We start from the raw sequence: 27,049 nt of genomic DNA, 5'->3' as shown, positions 1-27,049 counted from the left end.
TTATACATTCCCATGCCTTTGTCCATTTGTTTCCGCTTACACCGCCTCTTAGGCTTCCTCCTCGGTCGTTGCGGCTTCCTCTGCGCTGTGCAAGTTCACTGACTTTCTGGGGATACATAGATTTATTAGACTGGTCCAAATGATCCACGGAGAACACATCCTCCTGGTTTACCGTAATAGTGCTCCTTTTGGCAATGATTGTGGCATACATAGAGTTCTTTCAATTAAAGAAAGATGTTTTGTCCCGATCGCAATCATAATTGCCATGATTCACCCCTTTTCATTGATGTTCAACCTTCTGAATTGTCAAAACAACCATCGTAAGCCTTTCGGATTAAAACACCTCGTGCAAGCCATAAATTCCATTACACAGAGAATATGAGAAAAAACAGTCAAACAGACTAAAACGCAGACTTAAGGAAATATTACAATCGCACCTATTCCTGTATTGGGTCCATGCTTAAATCACAATCGGCAATTCGTGACTCTTGAGGGTCCTTTATATATCAGACCCATCACTCCGCCGATGGCCGATGGCCGATCATCCACTGCTCCGATGGACCAAATGCGATATGGTATTAAATCATAGTTAATATGCCCGTCAGGTCCACAGTATTGCAATCAATGCTTCCAATGTGTCAAGGCTTTACGGCTTGCGATATGCGACAGATGAGATCATAGATTAAGTCATATTTGTAATGTGCAGCAGGTCTGCGTGGATGTGCATCGCAGTCAGGAGTTACCCATGGTGGAGGTCCGATGCGATATCACTATTAACAATCGCAATGGACACTTGACATATTGTATCTCCCACTTCCGAAGTGCCGATCTGATACTCGCTATCGGTGATTGAAAGTTGCATAGGGTCAAGGCTCGATGTTAACGTAGACCCCTCATAGCGATGTGATGTGTCGGATCCGATACAACTCAACACTCCCATGTACAGATTTTCAAGTCCACAATCTGCCTCCAATAGTGTATTTGCCCTAGAGCCAAGTCTTCCACCTGTATCTTCATGCATATAATTCTTTTGTGGCCCCATAGCTCCCGATAATATAAATGCACCCATTGCTCCTCTGATGGCTCTGTCTGCTTCCTTATAGCTCTGCTTGTTCCTCTATTGCTGCGATGGCTGTCTGCATCCTCTGTTAGCTTTGTTTTCTCTTTTACTTTGGCATATATGTATGGTATATATATGGCTCCTCTGTAGCTTTTATATCTCTATTCTGGCATATATGGTCCCCGAACGCTATTTAGATGCATGCACACACACATAGCTATATATATATATATATATATATATATATCTGAGTTTTGCTCCTCTTGGCTCCTTTTGCTCCTTGAATATTGCCATATTGACATCAATGACAATCTGTGTCCAACAATCTCCCCCTTTGTTATTGATGCCAATATTCTTCTGCTCTCCCCCTTTGACATCAATGGCAAAGGAATGCATATAGACTCCCCCTATCTTGCTACATCTTTATGAATGAACTTGAGTGATGATAACGAAATAACCCCCATCTTTTGACGCAGATGTTTGAATGCTTCTCGAGGAAGAGGTTTTGTGAAAAGATCAACTATCTACTCCTTAGTATTGATATATTCCAGGACGATGTTTTGTTCAACTACTTGCTCACGGAGGAAATGATACTTGATTGGTATGTTTTTGGTTCTTGAGTGCATCACTAGATTTTTGCTGAGACTAATAGCACTGTAATCGGTTGATCTGTACATATGTCGACATCTTTTAGAGCTTTCTTCATCCATAGTATCTAAATACAACAGTCTGCTGCAACAATATACTAGGCTTCAGCTGTGGATAATGATATGGATGACTGTTTTTTGCTGAGCCAAGATACTAAACAATCTCCTAGGAAGAACGCAATTCCACTAGTACTTTTCTGATCATCTATAATTCCAACCCAATCAGCATCGATGTATGCAGTTATAGTTAGTGTTGAGCTCTTTGGGTATCAAAGACCAAAATCAGAAGTTCCTTTCAGGTATCTGAGAATTCTTTTTACAGCTAATAATTGGGATTGTTTGGGAGCGGATTGAAATCTTCCCACCATTCCTACTGCCTGCATTATGTCTGGTCTTGTAGCTGTTAAGTATAGAAGGGATCTAATCATTGACTTGTAATGAGTTGCATCTACTAGAGGGGAGTCATCATCTTTGCTTAGTTTGCAGTTTGTGGTCATAGGTGTGCTCATGGGTGCACAATCCTCCATTCCAAATTTTTTGAGCATGTCTTTTAGATATTTGGTTTGATATATACACAATCCTACTCTGGTTTGAGATACTTGAAGTCTAAGGAAGTGGGACAGCTCTCCTATCATTGACATCTCAAACTCTTTTGACATGCTTTGAGAAAATTCATGGCTCATTTCATCATTGCTACTAGCAAAAATCAGATCATTGACATAACAAGAGCAACTAGTAACTTATATTCATCTGTCTTTATGTATAGATTAGTTCCAGTCACTCCCTTTTTGAAGCCTTGTTGTTGTATTTAGTCATCCAATCTTGCATACCAAGCTCTAGGATCTTGTTTCAACCCATATAAATCCTTTTTCAACTTACAGACTAAGTTCTTTCCTGCTATTAGATGAAAACCTTCTGGCTGCTCCATGTAGACTTCATTCTTGAGTTTCCCATTTAGAAATGCTGATTTCACGTCCATTTGATAGATTTTGAATCCTTTTGAGCAAGAAAATGCCAAGAACATCCTGATAGCTTCCATACGGGCCACTGGTGCAAATGTCTCTTCAAAGTCATTTCCTTCAATTTGTGAATAGCCTTTGCAGACAAGTCTTTCCTTGTTTCTAATAACTTGTCCTTCCTCATTCATTTTATTTTTGAACACCCATTTGGTTCCTATTATGTTTTTTTCCTTTGGACGAGGTACCAGCTCCCATGTCTTGTGCTTCTCAATTTGGGACATGTCTTCTTCCATGGCTTTTACCCAATGAGGATCCTTACTTGCTTCTGCAAATGTTTCTGGTTCTATCATAGATAGAAGGGCAATGACTTTTCTCTTGGGTGTGATTGCTATCCTTCTTCGGGTTTGCACACCTTCATCTCTATTGCCAATGATATGCTCTTCTGGATGATGTCTTTGGACATACTTCATATTTGAAGGGGTATTAGGTGGTTCTCTTTCCTCTTCTTCTTCTTCTTCTTCCTCATCTATTTCTTCTTCTTTAGGTTCTTCTTCTTCAATGAGAAAGTCATCTTCATGTTCTTCAATTTCCTTCTCTAGAGGATCTTCATCAACCTTTACATCAATGCTTTCCACTATTTTCTACAGTCGATAATTGTAGCACTTGTAAGCCTTGCTCCGTGTAGAGTATCCAAGAAATATCCCTTCATCAACCCGAGAATCAAACTTTTCGGGTGAGCCATCATTTATTTTTATGAAGCATTTGCTTCCAAAGATCTTGAAGTACTTCACCGAAGCAGGTCTTCCTTTCCATATCTCATAAGGTGTTTTTTCACAATTTGGTCTTAATTGAGTTCGATTCAATGTATAGACAACTGTCCCTACTGCTTCTCTCCAGAATCTAGGCTATAAGTTTACTGCTAATAGCATTGTTCTTGCCATTTCTTGGACTGTTCGATTTCTTCTTTCAACTACCCCATTTTGCTGAGGTGTTCTGGCAGCAAAGAATTCCTTTTAATTCCATGAATATTACAGAACTCACTAAATTTGTTTGATGTGAATTCTCCCCCTGGGTCTGTTCTGAGGCACTTAATTTTTGAATCTTTTTCATTTTCTACAAGGGCTTTTAGATTCTTAAAACACTCAAAAGTTTCTGATTTAAACTTTATAAAATATATCCACATCATTCTAGTATAATCATTAAAAAATAACATAAAGTACCTTTCTCCTTGGCGTCCCTGATTTCTAGTTGGCCCACACACATCAGCATGGATGATCTCCAAGGGCTTCGATGTAGAGAGCTCCTTTGTCTTGTCGCTGTTTTTGGTCTGCTTTCCATGTTTACATGGACCACATACTCCTTGATTTGGTTTGAACAACCTTGGGATGTCTCGTATAGCTTTGATCTTGCTGATATTGATCAGATTTTTGAAGCCTGTATGTCCAAGTTGCTTGTGCCATAGCCAACTCTCATCTGTCTGACTCAAGTAGCATTTATTTTCTTGAATCTTGTTCAGAATGTAAATGTTGTTTGGTGTTCTCACCCCTTTTGCCACAAGTTCCTCTGAGGCAGAGTTCCTTATTTCACAGTCTTTGGTGCTAAAGACAACCTTATGTCCTTGATCACAGATTTGGCTGACACTTAGGAGGTTGTGTTTGAGTCCGTCAACTAGAAGAGCATCTTGAGCTTTTCCTTTTCCATTGATCAGAGTAATAGTTCCTTTTCCTGCAATTCTGCCAGATCCGCTTCCAAAGGACACATTCCCTTCCTTTTTACTCAGTAAGACAAACTTCCTTCTGTCTCCTGTCATGTGTCTGGAGCACCCACTATCCACAAACCAATGGTTTCCATTATTTTGAGCATATAGAGCCATGCCACATTTATCCATGCTGGAGTTATTGCTACTCTTCTTTCTTCCTTTGAGTGGGAAATCTTGTTCGTAGTGTCCATTATTGTAACAGAAAGAGAAAATCAGATCAAATTTGGTCAAGGGATCAAATGAATTGAAGGTTTTGATTTGTCCCTGCCTTTTGGGGTCATATGAGTTGATTATTCAATCCTTTAGCTTTGCCTTTTCACTTCTGCGAGCCATACAATGTCTGGCTTGATGACCGAAATTTTTACAGTGAAAGCAGTGTCCAAGAAAGATGGTTTTTTACCTGTTGAAGCAGCCACGGTTTGAGTCGATTTCCTTCCTGGGAATTACTCCTCCCTCGTTCTTTGGATTTGTGATGGGCCCTTGGTGGAGTACGGGTTTGTATTTGTTGTAGTGTCCATGATTTGACTCCACATTCTTCTTTGGAGTAATCCTCTCTTCATTCTTGGGATCTGGGATGCACTTTTGATAACATACTTTTTCATCTTTTGGATTGCAAGAAAGTGCATCGGCATAGATTTTCACACTATTCTTAATGCTTGAGGACTCTCCTTTGAAACCTATTCTAGACTTGTCATGTTGAGGTTTTTGATTTTTCAGAATAGTCTCAAGTATTTGGGAGCTTTTACAACCCTTTTTAATTTGCTTCGACTCCTTTCTCAGAGACACTATTTCGGCCTCATGTTCTTCACAAGTCTCTTCTTTTTGTTTAAGCTTTGCTTCCAAGAGATCTTCTCTCCTTCTTGTTTCCTCATTTTCCACTTTGAGAGAAATGATTTTCTTCCGTAGTTTCTCATTTTCTTCACTGGCTCTTATTAACAGTTCATCTAAATTTCCTTCCAGCCCTGAGTCATCATCATCTGCGAGTGTCATGAAAAATGTTTCTAGGCTTTCATCATGATCACTTTCCTCATCTGATTTCTTTTTGATGACCATAAACTCATCCTCATTAGACTCATCTTACTTGGAGAAGAAGTTTTTCTTATTGAACCCTTTCTTTTTGTGTGCCATTATTTTAAAATTTCCTTCATCATCACTGTCATGTTTATGAGGACATTTTGCTGCATAATGACCTATTTTACCACATTTAAAATAGATAAGAGGATACTTGCCTTTAAGCTTAGATCCTCTCTTCAGCTTTCGTACAACTTGAGCCAATTATGATTCCACATCTGACTCATCACTACAGTCATTCCTTTCTTTCCCCTTCTTTGACTTTGAGGCCTTGAATGCTGCATCTTTGGAGCTTGGGCCACCTTTCCTCATTTCATAGGCAGTGAGAATTCCATGGATTTCATCCATTTTGAGGGTATCTAGATCCTTTGCTTCTTCTATAATGCTTATGTTGGAGTCAAATCTACCTGGAAGAGACCTTAATACCTTCTGAACAATGGTACTTTCTTCAATTTTTTTGTCCAATCCTTTCAGGGAATTTACCACTTCAGCTACTCGGAGGAGGTATGCTACAATATCTTCTTCATCTTCCATCCTCAAACTTTCAAATTTTCTTTTGTGAGTTTGAAGCTTTACCTTTTTGACTTTTGAGTCTCCATCTTATAAGCTAACTAGCTTCTCCCACATTTCTTTGGTAGAGGTACAATGCATGACTTTTGTAAACTCGTAATCAGTGATTCCACTAGTGATGGAGTTCAAGGCCTTTGCATTTGCGATGTAGGCTTTCCTCTCGTCTGGGTCTGTTGGAAGAGTGGAAGTCGTTTAGTATTCATTTTGAACAAAATTCTAGACTTCAGGTCCAAGGGACATTAAGTAGTAGGTCATTCTTTTCTTCCAGAAACCAAAGTTAGTGCCATCTAACAAAGGAGGTCTTCCTGATGCTTCATGATTTCTCATCATGGTTGCGGATCCTTCTTCAAGCTGTTAAGCTAGTATGAAGAAACCTTGCTCTGATACCAATTGTTGGAAACACTGGGGGGATGAATCAATATTTCTTTTTTTTAATTGTTTTAGTGATTGCCAAAAGCATATATAGATATGTATATGTATACAAAGAACACAAAAATCAACAACTAGAATTAATGCTTTTATTAAAACACAACACAATGCAATGAAATAAATACAATATAAGTATATATCTGATTGTGATTAGTTGCCAAGCTCCAACTTGGACTTTAGTGAGGCTCCAACCTCCAGAGAACCAACTCTGTTTTGCAGTGGTTCTGCACTTAGGAGCACCTACTCCCAAGGACTTCAGTTTTGTTCAGTTATGAGGCTCCAACCTCTTGGTCTCCAACCCGTCCTTGGTATAAACTAGTATGCTGCCAATCTTTGTTCAACTGAAATTCTCCTTCACTCCTACTCTCCTGCCTCTGCTGCCTCTGCTACTTCTGCTACCTCACACTTTGGTTCTTCACCACACCAAGAGCGCCAACAGTTATCTGTATTTACTGTTTTATACATTCCCATGCCTCTGTCGATTTGTTTCTACTTACACCGCCTCTTAGGCTTCCTCCTTGGTTGCTGCAGCTTCCTCTGCACTGTGCAAGTTCACTGAATTTATGGGGATACATAGATTCATTAGACTGTTCCAGATGATCCACGGAGAACACATCCTCCCGATTTACGGTAACAGTGCTCCTTTTGGCAATGATTGCGGCACACACAGAGTTCTTTCAATTAAACGAAGATGTTTTGTCCCGATTGCAATCATAATTGCCATGATTCACCCCATTTCACTGATGTTCAGCCTTTTGAACCGTCGAAACAGCCATCGTAAGCCTTTCGGCTTAAAACACCCCACGCAAGCCAGAAATTCCATTACACAGGGGATATGAGAAAAAACAGTCAAACAGACTAAAAGGAAAACTTCAGGAAATATTACAATTGCACATATTCTTGTATCGGGTCCGTGCTCAAATCGCAATTGGTGATTCGTAACTCTCAGGGGTCCTTTCTATATCAGACCCATCACTCCGCCGATGGCCGAAGCCGATCCTCCACTACTCTGATGGACCAGATGCGATATGGTATTAAACCATAGTTAATATGCTCACCGGGTCCACAACCTATGTCAATCGACGCTTCCAATGTGGCAAGGCTTTGCGGCTTGTGATATGCGACGGATGCGATCATAGATTAAGTCATATTTGTAATGTGTGGCGAGTCCGTGTGGATATGCATTGCAGTCGGGAGTTACCCTTGGTGGAGGTCCGATGCGATATCGCTATCAGCGATCACAATGGATGCTTGACATATTGTAGCTCCCACTTCCGAAGTACCGATGCGATACTCGCTATCGGTGATCGAAAGTCGCACAGGGTTAGGGCTCAATGTTAACGTAGACCCCTCATAGCGATGCGATGTGCCGGACCCGATACAACTCAACACTCCCATGTATAGAGTTTCAAGTCCGCAACTGCCTTCGATAGTGTATTTTCCCTAGAGCCAAGTCTTCCGCCTGTATCTTCATGGATATAATTCTTTTGTGGCCTGGTATCTCTTGATAATATAAATGCACCCATTGCTCCTCTAATGGCTCTGTCTGCTTCCTTATAGTTCTGCTTGTTCCTCTGTTACTGCGATGGCTGTCTGCATCCTCTGTTAGCTTTGTTTGCTCCTGTACTTTGGCATATATGTATGGTATATATATGGCTCCTCTGTAGCTCTGATAGCTCTATTCTGGCATATATGGTCCCCAAATGCTATTTAGATGCATGCACACACACACACACACACACACACACACATATATATATCTGAGTTCTGCTCCTCTTGGCTCCTTTTGCTCCTCGAATATTGCCATATTGACATCCATGACAATCTGTGTCCAACATCATCTTCATACAACAAGCTGGAGGTCATGGTGAAAACAATGGAGAAGTTGACCCTAGATAACAAAGGTGTTGGTAGAGATCAACAAGCTCCTCCTCAATTTAGAAATCAAAACTTTCGAAGACCCCAAGTGAAGATATAGATATAGATATATCTATATCTATATCTATATCTATATCTATATCTATATCTATATATATATATATATATATATATATAACCTATCTATATATTACTGAGGATTTTGCTTATACTTGTGCAATCTACAATGATTATCTTTAGTACATGATAATGAAGATTAATCAAATATTGACAGAAATGAAAAGCCTTTGAAATAATTATTTTGATTAAATAGTTAATCAAAATAATTGATAAACATATATCACATCAAATATCATTTAAACACTTGCTCATTATTGTATTAAAAATAATAGTCCAAGCATGTTTAGAAATGAATGAATACATAACTATATGGAAAAAGATACATGTGACAAACAATATAAAGGAAAATGGCTATCAATTAATAAAACAAATCAATACACAATGATAGAAGTATTTGATGCACATAAATATGGTCACAAAGAGAATAGCTCCAATCCATTCGTTTTCATTAAGATGGTTTCCAAAAGTACAAAAGTGAAAGCTTTAAAAATCCTTCTTCACAAAACTTCGGGAATTTGATCCAAGGATTCTACTAAGATAACTTTAAAGTACATAAGTGCAAGCTTTTAAAGTGTTGCTTTATAAAATTCGGGATCCTTTTTTCAAAGACATGAAAGGGTTTATATAATAAAAATAAAGTACTAAAATAGAAATTACATAAAGTTCTGGGGAGGTTTAAACAAATCTCCTTAAAATAAGTGACAAAATTACATAAACAAAAATACTAAAATGACGAGCTCCAACATGTAACGTTGTCTATTCCTTCATTCGTTGTTTAAGATCGTAGGCATCCATCATCAGATTGACTTTTGTGAGGATAACCTGTTTATGTTATATTTCTGGGAACTATGTGTGTGTAGAAATGCTGAAACATATGGTTTGAATATTTGGATGAAAGAACCAACTCTCTGATATATAGATATATAGAATATGGGTGGTGTCTACTCTTGCTTGAGAATCATTTGAGGCACACTGATTTAGATGTACCTAGGCACTGGTCTTGTAAGAAATCCAAGGTTTTCTCTGGGAGTGACAACCAACTCTTCAGATTCCCATGGTGGTTATGTCAAGTTCTTGTTATGTCAATTTAATACTCTAGATGATGAGGCACTCCATGGACTCTCTAGGATTTCCATGGTGGTTATGTCAGGACCTCATCATCTCATACCACACTTAAACCAAAATCTATAACTTCCTCTTTCATATCTTAACTAGAAATCAACTTATTGAATCCAATTCATCTTTTATGACATATTAGAAGAAACAATAATGTGGGCATAATCTAATTGTGCAAAGAAACCCCTATTGTTAAAATTTGAGAGGGAATTAGGCTGGTAAAAAAATCCTTTATGCATATATGTTTTAGTCTATAGCCACAATCATGCCATGGGTGGTTTTATTTTATATATATCATGTTTTATGCTTTCCTTTATGAATATATGTTGTTAGGCACCCAACAAAGGACTCATCATTATCATTCCTTTCTTTCTATGGCACTTGAGACAATTGATGAAATCCTCACCCCATTTTGACATGTTTTCTAATCAGGGTTGTTGGATTAGAGTGGCCTAGTTGTGCTTGATAGTCTTGGAAATTGTCTTGGTGTACTTTCTTTCTCACCCCATGCTTTACCATTTTCCCACACCCCTCTCTATCTGTAATCTAATGACATGTTTTTGCAGTAACATGGATAAGCGTTCTTAAACATTGTGAACTCACTATATCCATCTCATTTTTTAGTATCATTGACACTTTTTTTATTTTCATTGTACAAAAGGGTAACACTATGATGAAAGAGGTGTTGGAAAAATGAAAGAATAAAAGAATCTAATGTGCATCTAAAATGGATCTAAACTGGGAGGACATGTCTGCGTATGTTCTGTTGTGAGGGCCCTGCTTAGGGTCTTGCTAGCATGACTTATCCTGTAAAAGAAATATGCTAAAAGATACTTGGAAATCTCCATAGATATGACCCCAGGGTAGCATACCCAATTCAGTCCAAGTACTCTGGCAAATATATATATATATATATATATATATATATATATAGATATATATATATATATATATATATATATATATATATATATATATATTAAAAAAAGGACTAAAATGGCACCTCTATCCCAGCTCAGAAACTTGTTCATGATGATCTACAGATAGGCATAAACTTACCCTTGACCTAACCTTTTAGCCCTCTATCACCATCAATTTGACCATCTTCACTTTCTAGTGATAGATGAGAAATTTTTCGACCTAATTAAATGACCCTATATGCTAACATGTACCCAATAATTTAAGGACAAATTTGACCCATCATGAAGCATGGATACAAAGGAATGATAACGATTTTCCTTAGGTGGTATTTGATTATGGTGTGCATATTTGAAAACTTATATGATTTATATAATGATGTAAAACTAGTTTGTGGCATGTGTTTTTGGCTTGTGACCCAGGAAGATTAGAGGCATCCCAACCTATGTACACTCTTCGAGAAGTCATTATACATTCGAGACAACATTCACCTCAGATTTATAATAATTTTGGAGTAGTTGATTCATTCAAATTGATATCATAATTACATTGACAACTCTTTGGAAATAATTGATCTGATGTTTAAAAGTGGGTTTGTAATCAAATGTTTGTATAAGCTTGAGGATGAGTTTTATGCAGATTGGATTTTGGAGTTGATGTAACCATCATTATTTTCTTGATAAAAGTAAACCAAAATAGCCCGTAGAAATAACCCTATGAATATACTTCAATTTGGCTTTGGAATCACTCTAATCAGACATGAGATAGAAAATTTATCATCAAATTACTGCTGGGTAGTCTAGGTGGCCACCACTCCCTAGTAGGTAATAATGATTTTTTTTTCTTCAATAAGTCCTTCAAGAAATTTATGTTATATGCATTACTTGTAAGCATTTTGATGTTTATTGGAGAAATAAAGTCCTCATAGTTTTTTTATCTTCATAATATCACCATGTGTTGCAAGAAAAATGCTAGTTTTGCAAGTTAAAGAAGGACCATGGATGTCAATCTAAGAACAAGTGATTTTCAAGGAAAAAACTTCATGAAACAAGGAATTTTAACATGCTATGTTGATTCCTCGAATGAACTATGTTGGAATATCAAGTTCCTATGGATGTGTTGCATAATTGTTCCAACTATCGACCTACAAGGATATTGAATAAAGTTTTGGATGAAGAGAGTACAAGGAAAATGGAGAATTGATTAAATACTAGTGCTGCATAATTGAGCTCCATTCCTACATCAATGGATACATTGATGCACAATCCCTTTCAAGACAATCTAAAGTACCATGGTATGCCCATACATCTTCCCAATTCAAATTACTGTTGAAGTTTTCTTTGCCTATGTGGTTAACTTTGAAAGCCTTAGAATATCATTCATGTAACCACTACTATCATGACACAACTTTAGCCTACTTCTTTCCCCCATAAGACCTCCATAACTTCCTTCTTCACCCACTCCTAATCCACCCAATAAATTAACTTGGTTCACTTACAATGCTAAGTTACCCTTTCAGTTTCATTAGTTATTGAATAGAGAAAGCTTGCCACCACCAACCCATCAGAAGTTTCTTATGTTACTTTCCTAGTATTGATCTTGTCCCCGCATCTTCGATGAGCTACAAATATTGTAGTATGTTTCTACTCTAAGTAATACTTCACAGATCCCTCAATGTTACAAAGGCAACAAAAAATAACAAGTTTGAGGATGACATTGGTGTTGTTACATAAGAACCAATACCTATCAACTACATAAGGATCGTCCTTGGTACAAATTTTCAGGGATGCTTTCTCTATGCCTTAATAACCTATGGAGCACATATGTAGAATGTCTATAGAATATTATACACATGCTGTAAAATGCATAGGTAGGTAGAAGTATGTTTCTTCTTTCCTTTTGTTATCATATTCATTGAATACTTTATATTTGTATATGAAAATCACTTAAGCCTTTTTCCTCTTCTACTTCCATACCATTTTATCTCTTTTTGAGGAAAAAAAAAGTCTTGATTTTGGTAGAGAGGGGAGGAAATATTCACCTTTACCATTCATGACAACACCTTATCCTATTTATATCATCCCCATCCTTGTTTAATCTGAGCCTTCCATATCTCCTCCTATAGGGTGGTTCATGGAATCTTATATCAAGCATAAATACTCATACCAAGCATAAACACATAACATAAATCATGGGGTGTAAGATAAGAAAGAAACCTAATTGAAAACAAAAGAAGACCATGACTTGATCTATGCTTGGAGGTGGAGTCACCACATTAAGCAGTATGCATTGAAAAAATTGAAGCTTCATTAAGTATCCTTACATCTTGGTTGATATAGAGGTACAAGGTTGCATGAGGACATGCAACATATTGAGTTTGGGGGAGATGATGAGTCATAAAATTACCATCATTTGACACTTTCGTTTCCTTCCTTTTATCCATTTTTCATTTACTTTTAACCATGTATTATCATTTTTCTATGTTCACATGCAAGATTTAGGCTTAAGATGTTTTCCAATACATTTATTAGTATTCAGATGATTTCTTATTAACATTAGAAATAATTAATATATTATGTATTTACTTTTGAAGCAACAACTCATGTGTGAATAAGCTATATGGTTTTCCTTCACATGCTACGAAATTATGTTCACCATAAAAAATGGTTGGTGTGTATAGATTACAATGTATATTTGCAACTGCTCATGAAGTTTTAATCAAAATCACAAGGCACAAATCTACTCTACTGATTTGCAAACATTAATTCACAATTTAGAACAGAAATCTCAAACATGTAATAAGAAATCACACACATGCAAATAGTATTTTTCCTTGGGAAACCAATATGGTAAAAACCCCAATGCTTACTTGCATTAAATTAGAAGAATAGAGATGTATTACAATTTCTTTGATCAACTGATCACAACATGCAAGTGCATAACCTATCTCTCTGCTCACTAAAAGACTCTGACCTAGACTTAGTCGATTTATGCCTCTGTGTGAAATATTATTATCTTGCATTTTTCCTTGAGGAATTAGGCCCCTATTATTTAGGAAATTCCTCAAATTGATTGTGCAATTCCTTAGGTTGATCATATGACTGCATCCAACACTTGTACACTCAAGACTAGTCTACAACTGATGTTACACTACCTTGGAATATCCACCAAGCCCAGGGAACTCGAACTCTTTGCATACACTAGATATTTTAGGATGGTTGATCAGTTAACTGGATGATCATTGAGTTTGACAGAAGTCCCATTGCACAACTTGACCCTCCACTAGTTCCTTTAACAATTAGAATTAGTTTAACTAAAAACAACATTGGATAAATGACTTTGATTGCTACAAATTAGAAATCACACATTCTTAACCGAACTTTAACTCCTCTAACTTGAATTTACTGAGTACACTAGGTGACACAAGCCATGTTACACAAGTTAACATCATTTGAGTTATCTGTTGATGTGGAAATTTGAATTTTCTCATTTTAATCAAGGCAAAATCAATTTGAGAATTTATTGTTGCATTTTTCAACACTCCCTCTCAGCAATAAAGGGATAATCAACCAACCCTATCATGCACCTGTGGAACTCAAATTTACCTCTTGACAAGGCCTTTGTCAAAATGTCAACATCGTGTTCCTCTGCCATAATGTACTACAACAACATTATCTGCCTTTGTACAAAGCCCCTCAAATGGTGATACCGAATATCTATATGCTTGGATAGATTGTGAAAAACAAGATTCTCAGAGAGCTTAATGAAACTTTGATTATCATAGTAGATCACAATTGGATCCATCATCTGAACCAACAATCTAATAAGTGTCTTTCTCATCCAGATCGCCTCACATGTTGCTTGACTTGCAAGCATGTATTCTGGTTATGTCGAGATGAGTGCCACAAATATTTGCTTCCTATTGTACCAGGAAACAACTACAAAACTAACATTGAAGATTCCGCTTGATGTACTCTTTCAGTCTAATGGACTCCCTACCCAATATGCATTTATGAAGCCACACATATTCACTCCCTTTTTTCGTATATACCATCGTCCAAATTGGGTTGTTCCTCTAAGGTATCATAGAACATGATTAGTTTCCTTCAAAAATAATTTGGTTAGCCTAACCATAGTTTGGCTTATCTGGTTGAATGCATAGTACACATTTGTTCATGTGTTCTCAAGATACATGAGTGAACCCACTAACTATCAATAAATAGTAGAATCCACTTCCTCACCTGAAGTGGCATTCTCCTTCCTCCAATTGGTCACTCAAGGTGTCTCCATGGGTTTGCAACTCTCCATGCAGAATATCTACAGTATCCCATTTGTGTACTTGCCTTTAGAGACAAATAGTTCCTCATCACATTTCCATACTTCCAAACCGAGGAAGTAGTGCATGAGACCTATGTCCTTCATTTCAAATTATCTTGCAAGGTCCTCCTTGCAATATCTGATCAACTTCTCATCACCAATCAAAATCAAATAATCAACATATAAGACAATAATCAATCATTTACCTTCTACCAAAATATGATACAGGTTTTCATCCTCTTCACTTTTAGTGAAGCCCAAACTGATGAGATAACTATCGATCTTGGTGTACCAAGCAAAGGGTGCTTGTTTGAGATGGTACAAATCTCACCTGAGTTTGCACACATGAGACTCCCTATCAAAATTCTCAAAGTCTTTTGGTTGCTCTATGTACACCTCCTCCTCAATAGGTCCATTGAGGAATGTTGTTTTTACATATATCTGGTGGATATTCCACCCCATCTATGTATCCAGAGAAATAATTGATCTAATGGACGAGTACCTTGCTATAGGAGAAAAGGTCTCCTCATAGTCAATTCCCTCAACTTGGGAGTACCCATTGGACACAAATCTAGCCTTGTACTTTTATATGCTTCCGACAGCTTCTTGCTTTACCTTGAAGATCCATCTTGAACCCACTGCTGATTTATCTGCTTGTCTTGGGACCACTTCCCAAACACTATTCTTTACAATGGATTTGTATTCCTCAACCATTGCATCAACCCATATAGATTGCCATACTTCTTCCTCGAAAGAGTATGGCTCGGTCTCTACAAGCTCATTTATTATAGGAATTTAGCCAGTGTACCAATCTGGTGACCTTCTTTGCCTGTTCTGATTTGAAGGAGCACCCACATTCTCCATCGCATATTGCACACGTCTCTCATCTTATGTGGTTATTTTATGCCTTCTATGAATGGTTTTGCTTGAGTGGTGGTTTCCATACTCTGCTACTCAATTTGTGGCTTCTCCAGAACTTCTTGAGGTTCCTCCTTTGCAGCTAAAAGGTCCTCTTCTAGTGGGATCTAAATCTCCCTCTCAAGAGAGAACCACATCACTTTCTCCTCTTTAAATTTTACATCCCTTCGCACAAGTGTCATTCTGAAGGATGGAAAGTACATATGGTAGTTGTAGGGAGTTTCTTTGTAAGCCAAAAATACCCCCAATTCTATTTTCAGCTCTAGCTTCTTCCTTGATTCTTTGTAGACATGAGAATAAACAGAGGCTCCAAAATCCTGAAGTATGACACATCTGGATTTCTCTCGAGAAATCATCCTTCGGTGTAATCATGCCCAAAATCCAATGAGGACTCCTATTCTGAAAATAGACTGATGTGTTGAATGCTTCATCTCTGTTGGCTTAGGGGGTCCTAACCCAGGTTCGGAGTTAGTTGTGCCAACCAACAAAAACCTACACTACTGGCCCTTTCGACAACAACCTGCATAGCGTAGGCTGTAGTCTCACCCAAATCAGTATGGGGGGATGCAAGAACCAAGTTTCCGAATCCATATACCAGTGTGATGTCTTTTAGTTCCTCAGATCTGCCTTTGTGCAGATCGATAAACTCTTAGGTCTCACTACTGCACTCTGCTAAAACAGACTTCAAACCTTCACGAAGGTCTACGATCAATCCTTGCAGAACTTTAACAGTTAATTCACCTACTTACGCGTATCATAAAGCAATCCTAAATTAGCGTTCGCTAATATTTACTTAAGTTATTAGTAGACATAAGAGAATTTATCAAAGTATTCGCAAAAGTACTTAGACATGCATTGCATAAATCATTAACACTTATTCAATAGGATCACGTAACATCCAATCAATATCTTATAAACAGATCATTCATTGACAACATATAAGATTAACAGAGATAAACAAAAATACTCAATAATTCTTCGGAAAACTGTCTTTATTGATCTTCAATTTAGGATTATAGACTCAAAACTTCCCTCCGCACATAGCTGTAGGGGTCCGTGTACTCAGCTGCAAACTCTTCCTAGGCCTCCGCGCACTCAGCTTCAGAGCCTTTCTTTTCCTCTCTAAGCGCAAGAATCAGAGCCTTCCTGCCCTAGCCTCTTCAATCAACCCAACTCTCTTTTCTCCTTCTTGCTCTTCTAAGTCTAAGTCTACTTTTTCCCTTCACTAAGACTCACTATTTATAGAATTTTCATACAATGCCATGGTCTGTGGACCATGGGTGAATCTCAAAACTGACTCAAAAATTTACATAAAACAAGGGGCTAAGCCCCTTTGACTCCTATTCATCTACGCACTCCACATCCACAAATCATAGAGACTTTACTTTATTTACAAAATTGTACCAAAAATTGGGTTATCTTAACCCGAAACTAACCCAAGGGTTCCAATCCCAACAAGATCACAAATGCAAAGGTAAGCCTTGGTCATGCAACACTGCCCTCACTTCTCCGACAATGCTATGGTTCTTTCTCTCAGCCACCCGATTCGACTATGGGTTGTGGGGTGTTTTCAACTCTCGTAAAATGCCTTCTTTTGCACAATTGTTTAAAATTCATTCGACACGTACTCACCTCCATTATAGCTCTTGCGAGCCTTCACCTTCTTGTTGGTTTCTTTCTCAACCAGTGCCTTGAATTCTACGAACTTGGAGAATGTCTCATTTTTCTTCTGCATGAAGAATATTTAACAATTCCATGAGAAGTCATCAATAAAAATGACAAAATATTTGTGCTTGGCAGTGGAGGCTATCAAGGATGGTCCACATACATCAGAATGGATCCTTTCTAGGACTACATGTGCTTTGTTGTCCTGATCATGGAATGTGGATTTTATGTACTTCCCCAAAGTACATCCAATGCATACATCCTGCTGCTTAAGTTCTCCTTTGGGAGGCCTGTGGTTATCTACTGCATAATCTTTAGGGCGCCATGATGAAAATGGATAATTCTTCTATGCCAAATTTCACCAACATCATGACTCTACACCTTCTCCTCCTTTGTGCTTAATGTACCACAATCCTCCACATCTAGCTTATACAGGTTATTCGCACGAACCTTGATCTGCTTCACCTATCCCATGGCTAAGTGTCTCATGAATGCCTTTCCTTTGTTGAAAATCACATCATAACCACGGTCTTCCAAAATTGCAACAAAGATGAGATTTTTCTTTAGGCCCGGAACATACATGACATCCTTGAGCCTGGGGGGGAGCCCGACTCCCTCTTAAAGGTGATTGTACTAACCTCGATCACGATATACCTTCCATCTTCCCTGATCTTGATGTGCATCTACAAATATTTTTCTTCCATGTAACTGAAAAATTCTCTACACCCCATCATGTGGAATGATGCACCTGAGTCCAAGTACCACATTCTCCCCATCACTTTGTTGGCCATGCATGCAATGAGGGTAAAGTCAACCGTGAACTGTGAAGCCTAATCTCCACTTGCTACTCCTCTTGATGCCTTCTTGCTTGCCTTTTGGTGTGGACACTTCGTGGCATAGTGATTGAATTCCTGACAATGGAAGCATCTAACTTTTGACAAATTTTTCTTCTTGTCCCCTTGACTGGATTGTAGTTTGGATATTGATTTCTTCCCTTTTCCCTTATTTTCCTTTCCATACAATGCAAATTTTTCTTCATCCTTGCCCTTAGATGAAGTCCCATCTCTAGTATTTCGCCTTATTTCCTCCTATACCAAATCAGAACATAAGCACTCCCAATTTGGTAGTTTCTCCCTCCTGTTCAATGAATCTTGATAGCTATGGCAACTCTTGGGAAGGCCCAAAAGGGCTAGGCTTACCAAATCATCATATGGAACAATAAAAAAACTCCTACAACCTCATCATGAACTTTTGTAAGCATGCTCAGATACTACTGAATAGTTTCATTCTTTTGCATCTTGATATTTCGAAGTTTATCCTTGAGCGCCAATTTCCTATGGTTGTTGCTATTCTAGAACAGATTTGTCAGTGCCTACCACATTGCATATGAAGTTTCTTTCCCATGGAGATTGGTGACAATGTGATCTCGTACTCCCTCCAATATTTTAATCCTCTCCTTGGCTACATCTTTCTTCCAATAAGGTGATTGTGGGCATCAGATTCCGGTGGTTTTGCAACATATCTCTTGATGTATTCTAGTAATCCATTGTCATCCAATACCGCCTCCATGCAATCCTTCCATGCAAAAAAATTAGAGGTGTATTCCAAGGCATACTCTAGCCTTAGTCCATTAAAGGCCATCTTCTTAGTTCTGAAGAAATCCTACTGTACAGAACTCCAAATCCGAACCTCCTGAGAAGAAACTTTGAAATTTCTTCTCTAATGTGATTCCTGTGCTGGTACCATGTAGAAATTACGATGTAGATTTGCAATTGCCCCTGAAGTTTTAACCAAAATCACAAAACACAAACCTACTCTATTACTTTGTAGACATTAATTCACAATTGAGAGCAAAAATTTCAAACATGCAATAAGAAATCACACACATGAAAATAGTATTTTTCTTGGGGAAATAAATTTGCTAAAAAACCCAATGCTTGCTTGGATTAAATCAGAAGAATAGAGATGTATTGCAATTTCTTTTCTCAACTGAGGACAACCTGCAAGTGCATAGCCTATCTCTTTGCTCACTCAAAGGATCTAACCTAGAATTAGTCAAATTCTTCCTTTACTTGAGCTGATATTTCCTTGTGTTGTTACTTGAGGGATTAGGCCCCTATTATTTAGGAAATTCCTCAAATTGATTACGCAATTCCATAGGCCAGTCACCTAACTACATGCAACACCCGTACACTCAAGACTAGTCTACAACTGATGTTACACTGCCTTGGAATCCCCACCAAGCCTAGGGAACTTAAATTCTCTACACGCACTAGCTATTTTAGGTTGATTGATTAGTTAACTGGATGATTACTAAGTTTGACTGAAGTTCCACTGCACAGCTTCACCCTCCACTGGTTCCTCCAACAGTTAGAACTAGTTTAACTAAAAACAACCTTAGATAATTGACTTTGATTGCTACAAATTACCAATCACATATGCTTAACTGAACTCTAACTCCTCCAACTCAAATTTACTGAGTAAACTAGGTGACATAAGCCATCTCATAGAAGTTAACATCATCCAAGTGGTCTACTCATGTGGAAATTGAAATTTTCTCAATTTAATCAAGGCAAAATCAAATTAAGAATTTATTGCTGCATTTTTTAACATGGTGCACATCCCTTGCCATAGATTTAAGATATTTTGTTGACTACTACAACTACAGGGTTCTCATGTGCTTAAAATAGTTGATGTGAAATCAAAACTCTGCTGCAAAATCAAACCTCTACAATTTTTTGTGAAATCAATAAAAACGTGCTACGAAATTAGATCTTCGTCATATGTTCCACCAAACACATTAAAAAATCCACTGTATTTGGAGATCTGCCCAATAAATGATCATATGTGGCAACATGCTATAGCACGTGAGCCAAGGTGTTCGAGAACATCATAATTGGTTACACCACAATTAAAATGAATGTCGAGTTGGCGTATTGGCATATGAAAGTGAGTCGTTCATTAAATAATTTTGTTACCTCGTGAGATATAGTTCCAACAATGCTAATTATTATATATATTTCAAATGTCGTCAATATATGTTTTAATAATATGCCATATATGTAAAACAAAAATTTATATTTATAATAATTGTGGGTATGTTGTAACCACTTGGGAATCTCTTATCCTCAATTGGGTTGTGTCAGGCTTCAAAATTGTTGTACTTAACCCATATGATGCCCTGCTTATTCCCTTGTTTTACCAGCGTATGAACTTCTATCTTGCACTTCTACATTATTTTGATGCAATAATGAAGATTGCGCTTGGTTTATATTTGATCTAAGAATACCTTTGTTATATGCGCTTTTTAGGACTATTGTTCATTAAAATGTTGTTCATGCAAATTGTTTTGTTCGTGCACTATGCATAAGAGATCTTGCACCGGAGGAATGGACACGTAGGTTAATTTGATCATTGAAACGTACCATGTGGGAAGTTAATTACACTTGTCAAATATAATTTTGAATATTTGGTCGACATCAAATGCACATCCTTTCACCGATGGTGATTTACCAAGTTTGGTTCAGTTCCTGCACCACCAAGGTGATTCTTGCATTGATTTGGGGGTTCAACATCTCGGTGCACTTTCGAAGAAAATTGAAGATGGTTTTTTTCCAAAATGATGTTTTAACACCTCCACGTGAGTCAAAATACATCTAGATTGTACGTGTGATTTTCTAGAAGAAAATTGATAAAATAGCCCCAAAATTCACACAGCTTTCAAACTTCCAACTTTCTCCTCGATTTGTGTGCATATGAAGACAAATCTCAAAGTTCTAAAACATGGGTTTTGTTCCCAGCATAAGAAATTGAGTAAGTAAAAAGCCATTTTCCCAAATTCGTTATGGTTTGGAATATCTAAAGGGTTCTTTGAGGCCATTTTATAAAAACAAATGCAGTTTTTCCATAATTTTAGGATCTTGCCTAGATTTGTAAAAAAAATACATTTCTTTGATTAGTTAATGGTTGTACTAGACCTCTATTGCTGGAAAACAAAAAACTCACCTTGTTTGTAATGGATTGGCTTGCACGAGGCCAAATTTGTATGGTAAAGATTTATATAAAGCCAAGCCATGGCTATGTGAAAAAGGAAGACAATGATATTATTGTAAAACTATGTTGTTAGTTTAGTTTCGGAGAAAACTGTTTGTTTGGCATTGGATCTTGTCTTGTCACCCTCCTATATTTTATTTATTCACTCATTAAATTACAAATGTAGTATTTGGCATTGTTATTTATGGATTGTTCATGTTAATTGAAATGTTTGAGCTGGGATATAAAAGTTTTCAAGGGAGATAATATATACTTTGTTTTGCTTTGCTGCATTGTTTCTCATTGTATATAAACTCCCATATTTTATTTATTCACTCATTAAATTACAAATGTAGTATTTGGCATTGTTATTTATGGATTGTGTATGTTGATTAAAATGTTTGAATTTTGGATATAATTGTTCTTAAAAGAGATAATATTACTTTGTTTTGCAGCATAGTTACTCATTGTATATGAACTCCTATATTTTATTTATTCACTCATTAAATTACAAACGCAGTATTTGACATGGTTATTTATGGATTGTGCATGTTAATTGAAATGTTTGAGCTTAGATATAAAAGTTTTTAAGGGAGATAGCATATACTTTGTTTTGTTGCATAGTTCCTCATTGTATATTGAGATTATATATCTAGAACTGGAATTATATTGATGGTAACTCTGTGCTAATACGAGGTCAACTTTGTGCTAATACGAGGTCATATTGAATTTTTTGTTATCTATAGCATGATTGAACAAAGATGTGTTGGCAGTATCAGTTTTCTTATTCTTTGATTTGTTGACATTTGAGTTGGTGTCGATTGGCTCATGAAACCCAAAGTTCTCCAAAAATGATACTTCCTATTTCTTTGATGTATATCTATTGCACAAGGAACATAGTCAAAGTCCAATTTTAAGTGGTTTAAAATTACCATAAGACTTGAAATTCGTGGGAAACAAAGACTTTCACATTGTCTCAATTCGTTTGTAAAGATATGCACCAGGGATTCGAATTCCAGCAATTTATATTTAAGAGGCTACTTCTTAAAGAAATTAAAGTGCACATCTTTCATATATAATATTTGCAGCTTTAAATATTGATTTTGTTTTTCTAATGTTGAGAAGGAACATGGTATCTAATTAACTATATCAATGATTTTGATATTTGTGTTGTTTTCCATTTAAAAAAAACCTGATTCAAAGAAACTTTTATTTGAACCTCTTTTGAAGAAAAATGAGATTTCACCAACGTATGCCCTGATCTATTACATCCTATATGAATTTATGATTAAAAAGGATATTGTGATAATTGTCTCTTCTTGAGTTGTATTGTGTTTCCAGAACATATCTCTTTTGGACTCCGAATGGTTGTGGTAAATATATGCACAGGTCATTTCACATAAAATAAAATATTGACCTGAGTAATGCAGTGGCCCCTTTTGATAAAAGTTAATCTCTTAAGGATTTGAATTAAAAGTTTGTTTCATTATGACCTTGTAGCTCTCTTAGGTAAATGCAAATGCACTCAGAATTTATGCCTATCAGGATGTCTTTTCTTGGTATATTTTCATCAGAATATATATGTATATTGTCTCTAGAACTAATTTGGCAGAAAATATTTGCGGTGTATTTTTAGTGAATTATTTAGGAACTTAATTTTTGTACATTTCAGTTAATTTGATTGCTCTATTTAATTAATGGCAAATGCTTAGGTTTTGGATCCATCAGTAGTTAGGGTTTGCATTTCAATTTCTCTTTACTTTCCAATAATTATAGTTTGTTTTCCATATTGATTCATACTTACGGTTTTCTCTTTGATTTTTACTAGTTAGGGTTCAATTGCCAATAATTAGGTTTGTTTCTAAATGTTCATGATTTGCAAGATTAGTGTTTATGGCTTCATTTCTAAAGATTGTTTTTGAGTGCAGGGTTAGAACACACGGTTGATTAGTGTTTGAAAGAACTCAAGGCATGAGAAATTTCTAGGCAAATTATGGTTTTGTTTTGCAGTTTGTTGAAGTCCATCTTTGGGATGTCTTGAAGTCCATGGACCCCGGATTGAAATTAATTGTTGGTCCATTCATATACCCTATAATGCACCCAACATGTTGTTCGTTCAAGCAAGTTTGTTTATAAATAAGGGTGCCTCTTCCACTCCAAAAAGAGGTCTCTTAGAGAAATTGTCCAACTTGTGATGGAATAATATCAAGTTTCTTTTCTCATATTTTCATTCTCTAGTTTAGATGTAGAGTGCTTTAGTTTAGTATCATGGGATAGCTTGTTACTTTGTTCTCAGGGGAAATGGTTCATGGTAGCATTTTATTCCATTGCATACTTTCTTTTATGTAATTTTACTTTTTTCATATTATTTTTTTGTACTTGTGTGTGTTGTTCATGAACAAATTATCATAGAATAGTTGTTTCTTTTGAATACAAGCTGATTGATAAGCTAAATAAAGAACAAGAGTGCCATCCACTATCTCTCTTGGTGGAAAAGGCCCTAACTCTGTCTTAGCTTCTCACTTAGTGTTGAATCAAAAGCATCATAGTTTCTTGTTTTCCTAGATTAATTTACTTTTGATTTCATGCAAGTGTGTTTCTTCTATGCAAGTCTATTTTACTTCCATGATTTCCTTTTTCTGCAACATAAGTCATTTAGAAATTCGGTGAATATTATCCTTCTTGTGTATATTGCACATAGTGCCTCACATGTTGGTATTGATGTGTGTTACAATGTTGCAGATGTGTTGTTTGTTGGCATTGATGTCAACCTGGTAGTATGGGTTGTAGGAGAGATGGTTAGCACATGCATGTATGTTTTGGTTGTAGGTGGATTTACATGGATGATGTGTGATTTGGTCTTGGCATGTCTACTAGCATGGAAATGTAGATGTTATTTTCATGTGTTGCATTTAGAGTGTAAGCACAGGATGCCATGTTCCTAATGATCATGTTGTTATGATGATGATTGTTGCATGGAGTTGGATGGTGGTTACACTAGTTTGGAGGCCTTACTGTAATGATCACTTATGTTGAGGAGGAGTTGTATTGGATATGTGATGATATTCTCAATTATGTTGACTGTTAAAGAAGGTTTTAGTTGCTTCTACAAGAATTAAAGTCGAGGAGCTTTGCTAATTAGGTCTCCATGTCTTGGATTAGGTCTTCATGTTGATGATACAATACATAGGGTTTGGAGAGGATATACAAGTGTTGGAGGATGCTTGACTAGGTTGTATAGGTGTTAGAGTGTTTTCATTATGTCCATTTCTTACTCCTAGAGACTAGCTCCAAGTGGGGGCTTAAATAGATGTAAAACTTGAGTTTTAAGGGATATACACAAGTCTTATGAAGGAAACAAGTGTATACACTTCCATATACGCAGGTCTTGTGAAGAAAAATCACGTATACATCCTGGAAGTGTTTTTCTCCTCATTCCTCGTGCATCTTAGGTTAGTTTATATTTTTTTTGGCTTGCCTTTTTCAAAATTTTTCATGTAAAGGTCGAAAAAGGTAAGGGAGCTTCTAGAAGTTGGTTAAACTTGAAAATATCTATTATCTAGTGGAGAAGAGTGGCTTGATCAAGTCAAGGAGTTGGATCTGATCAAATTCAAATGTGTGAAAATAATTGTTGAGTGCTCCATAACCTGTAACATTTACTGAGTTAATCATCATATAAAATGATAAATAGAGGAAGGCTTTGAGTCTATTTGGTTAGTTTTTTTTAGAGTGTGTGAGCATGCTATTGTGAGGGCATTGAGAGTGATAATTTATTCATAATAGAATAGTTACTATTCTATGATAATGTGTACTTATTATGATAATAGAATAGTTACTTGTGTATGCTCTTCAATTAAAATAAATATAATATAAATACACCGTCACAATCTTATCAACAAAATCTTCTTTTGGATTCATGGCCAAACCATAAAAGATATTATGAGCAAAGATATATGTGAAAGACTAGAAAAAATAAAATTGTATCTAAAATCATGGTCTTAAATTTCAAAGATCAAATACCAAACTTTGAATGTTATTTAACCATAAATACACTTGCTCGATTTATCTATCAAGAATAGAGGGACCCTTTTTTTTATTATCTATAAAATAAATGTAGTCTAAATTAAATACTAACTAGAAGAATTATTAATTGTTTAACTGTAGGAAACCTCAAAAAAAAATGTTAATTGCTAAAATAAAAAAGATAAAAAAATAGCTAATTATATATTTTACGGTATTTTTAAATTAATTTAATAAAAATGAAATAATCCAATATGAGGAAAATAATCCAATATGAGGAAAAAAATTGTTAAAGAAAACTTGATTTTTTTTTAATCTAACCTAAATTAAATTACAAGATAATGGAAATATAGTTAATGATAATTTAAAAAACAAAATGAAACCTACAAAAATTTTTATACAATGGAAAGGGAAATTTACCAAACCCTATTTTAACTTGGTTGGTTTTCTTCTCTTTTTTAAATCTAACGTAAAATGAAAATTTAAAAGAAATATTGACTTTAAATAGCTAAACATAAATAAAGAAAAGTAAAAATATAAAGGAAATAAAAATTGAGAAAATTTACTTTAAACAAACACACCAAAAAAAATTTAAATGAATCTAAGGAATAAAAAAGTCTAAAGATTCTCACGTAGAAAATAAAAATAAATAAAATAAATATTGGGGCAAATGTTTGCATACCATATTTGAAGATGTTTGATGAAGAATTGTTGCTACGTTGCTTTTCCCACCCTTGCACTCTACTTTCCTAGGGTAATGATGTAGTGAATCTCTTCCACACAATTGTATGGAAAGAAAATTGTCAACCAAAAACACAACTGCAAATTTCCTTTCAAGGGAGTTAAGGTTAAATTAATAATTTAACCACATCAGAAAAAGAAAACAAAATTGCATAAATAAAATATGGATATTAAGAAGAAACCTTATATATCCTTCTCAAGTATTCCAAAAAGAACTTTATCTAAGGAACAAATTTTTACCTCAATGTATTTGTGCTTATCATTTTTCTTGAAAGAAATGCTTCCCTACAATATTTCGAATAAAAAATACTAAGGAAAAACGAAGACAAGATCCATGTTGGATCACTAGCAAATAAAATTTTATTATCTACCAAATCTTGTGAAATGAGGTAGAGTGCCATCCTTTTATAGAATAATGGGGCCTCTAAACCATGAGTTACAATTTCATGTGCTCCAAAAACCATGGGAGAATATTTGTGCTTTCTGGTAAAAGAAATAATATTTTACTCTATTTCTAGAAAATGATACGTGGCACCTGGTTTTATATATATATATATATATATATATATATATATATTCTACCTCATTTTATAAGATCTATTTAAATATTAAAGAAGTCAAAGCGCTTTCAAAATTTATAGAACTCTAATAATTGGAGCTAGTTGTGTTCAATTAACCAACTAGTAAATTTTACATCGAGTTTTCTTCTCATCCCACCCCTTCCCACCTCCCCCCCCTCCATTTTCTTTTAAATGTGCACATGAGTGAGTAAAAGTTCTCATGTATGTGTTAGAAAAAATATGTATATTAAAAATAATGCTCCAAATAA

The sequence above is a fragment of the Pinus tabuliformis genome, chromosome 4_1, assembly GCF_031772625.1.
Source record: "Pinus tabuliformis cultivar Carrire ecotype Pingquan chromosome 4_1, CPIR1, whole genome shotgun sequence".
Taxonomy (NCBI): Eukaryota; Viridiplantae; Streptophyta; class Pinopsida; order Pinales; family Pinaceae; genus Pinus; species Pinus tabuliformis.
The sequence above is the reverse complement of the archived record's forward strand: the minus strand, read 5'-3'. Positions refer to the sequence as shown.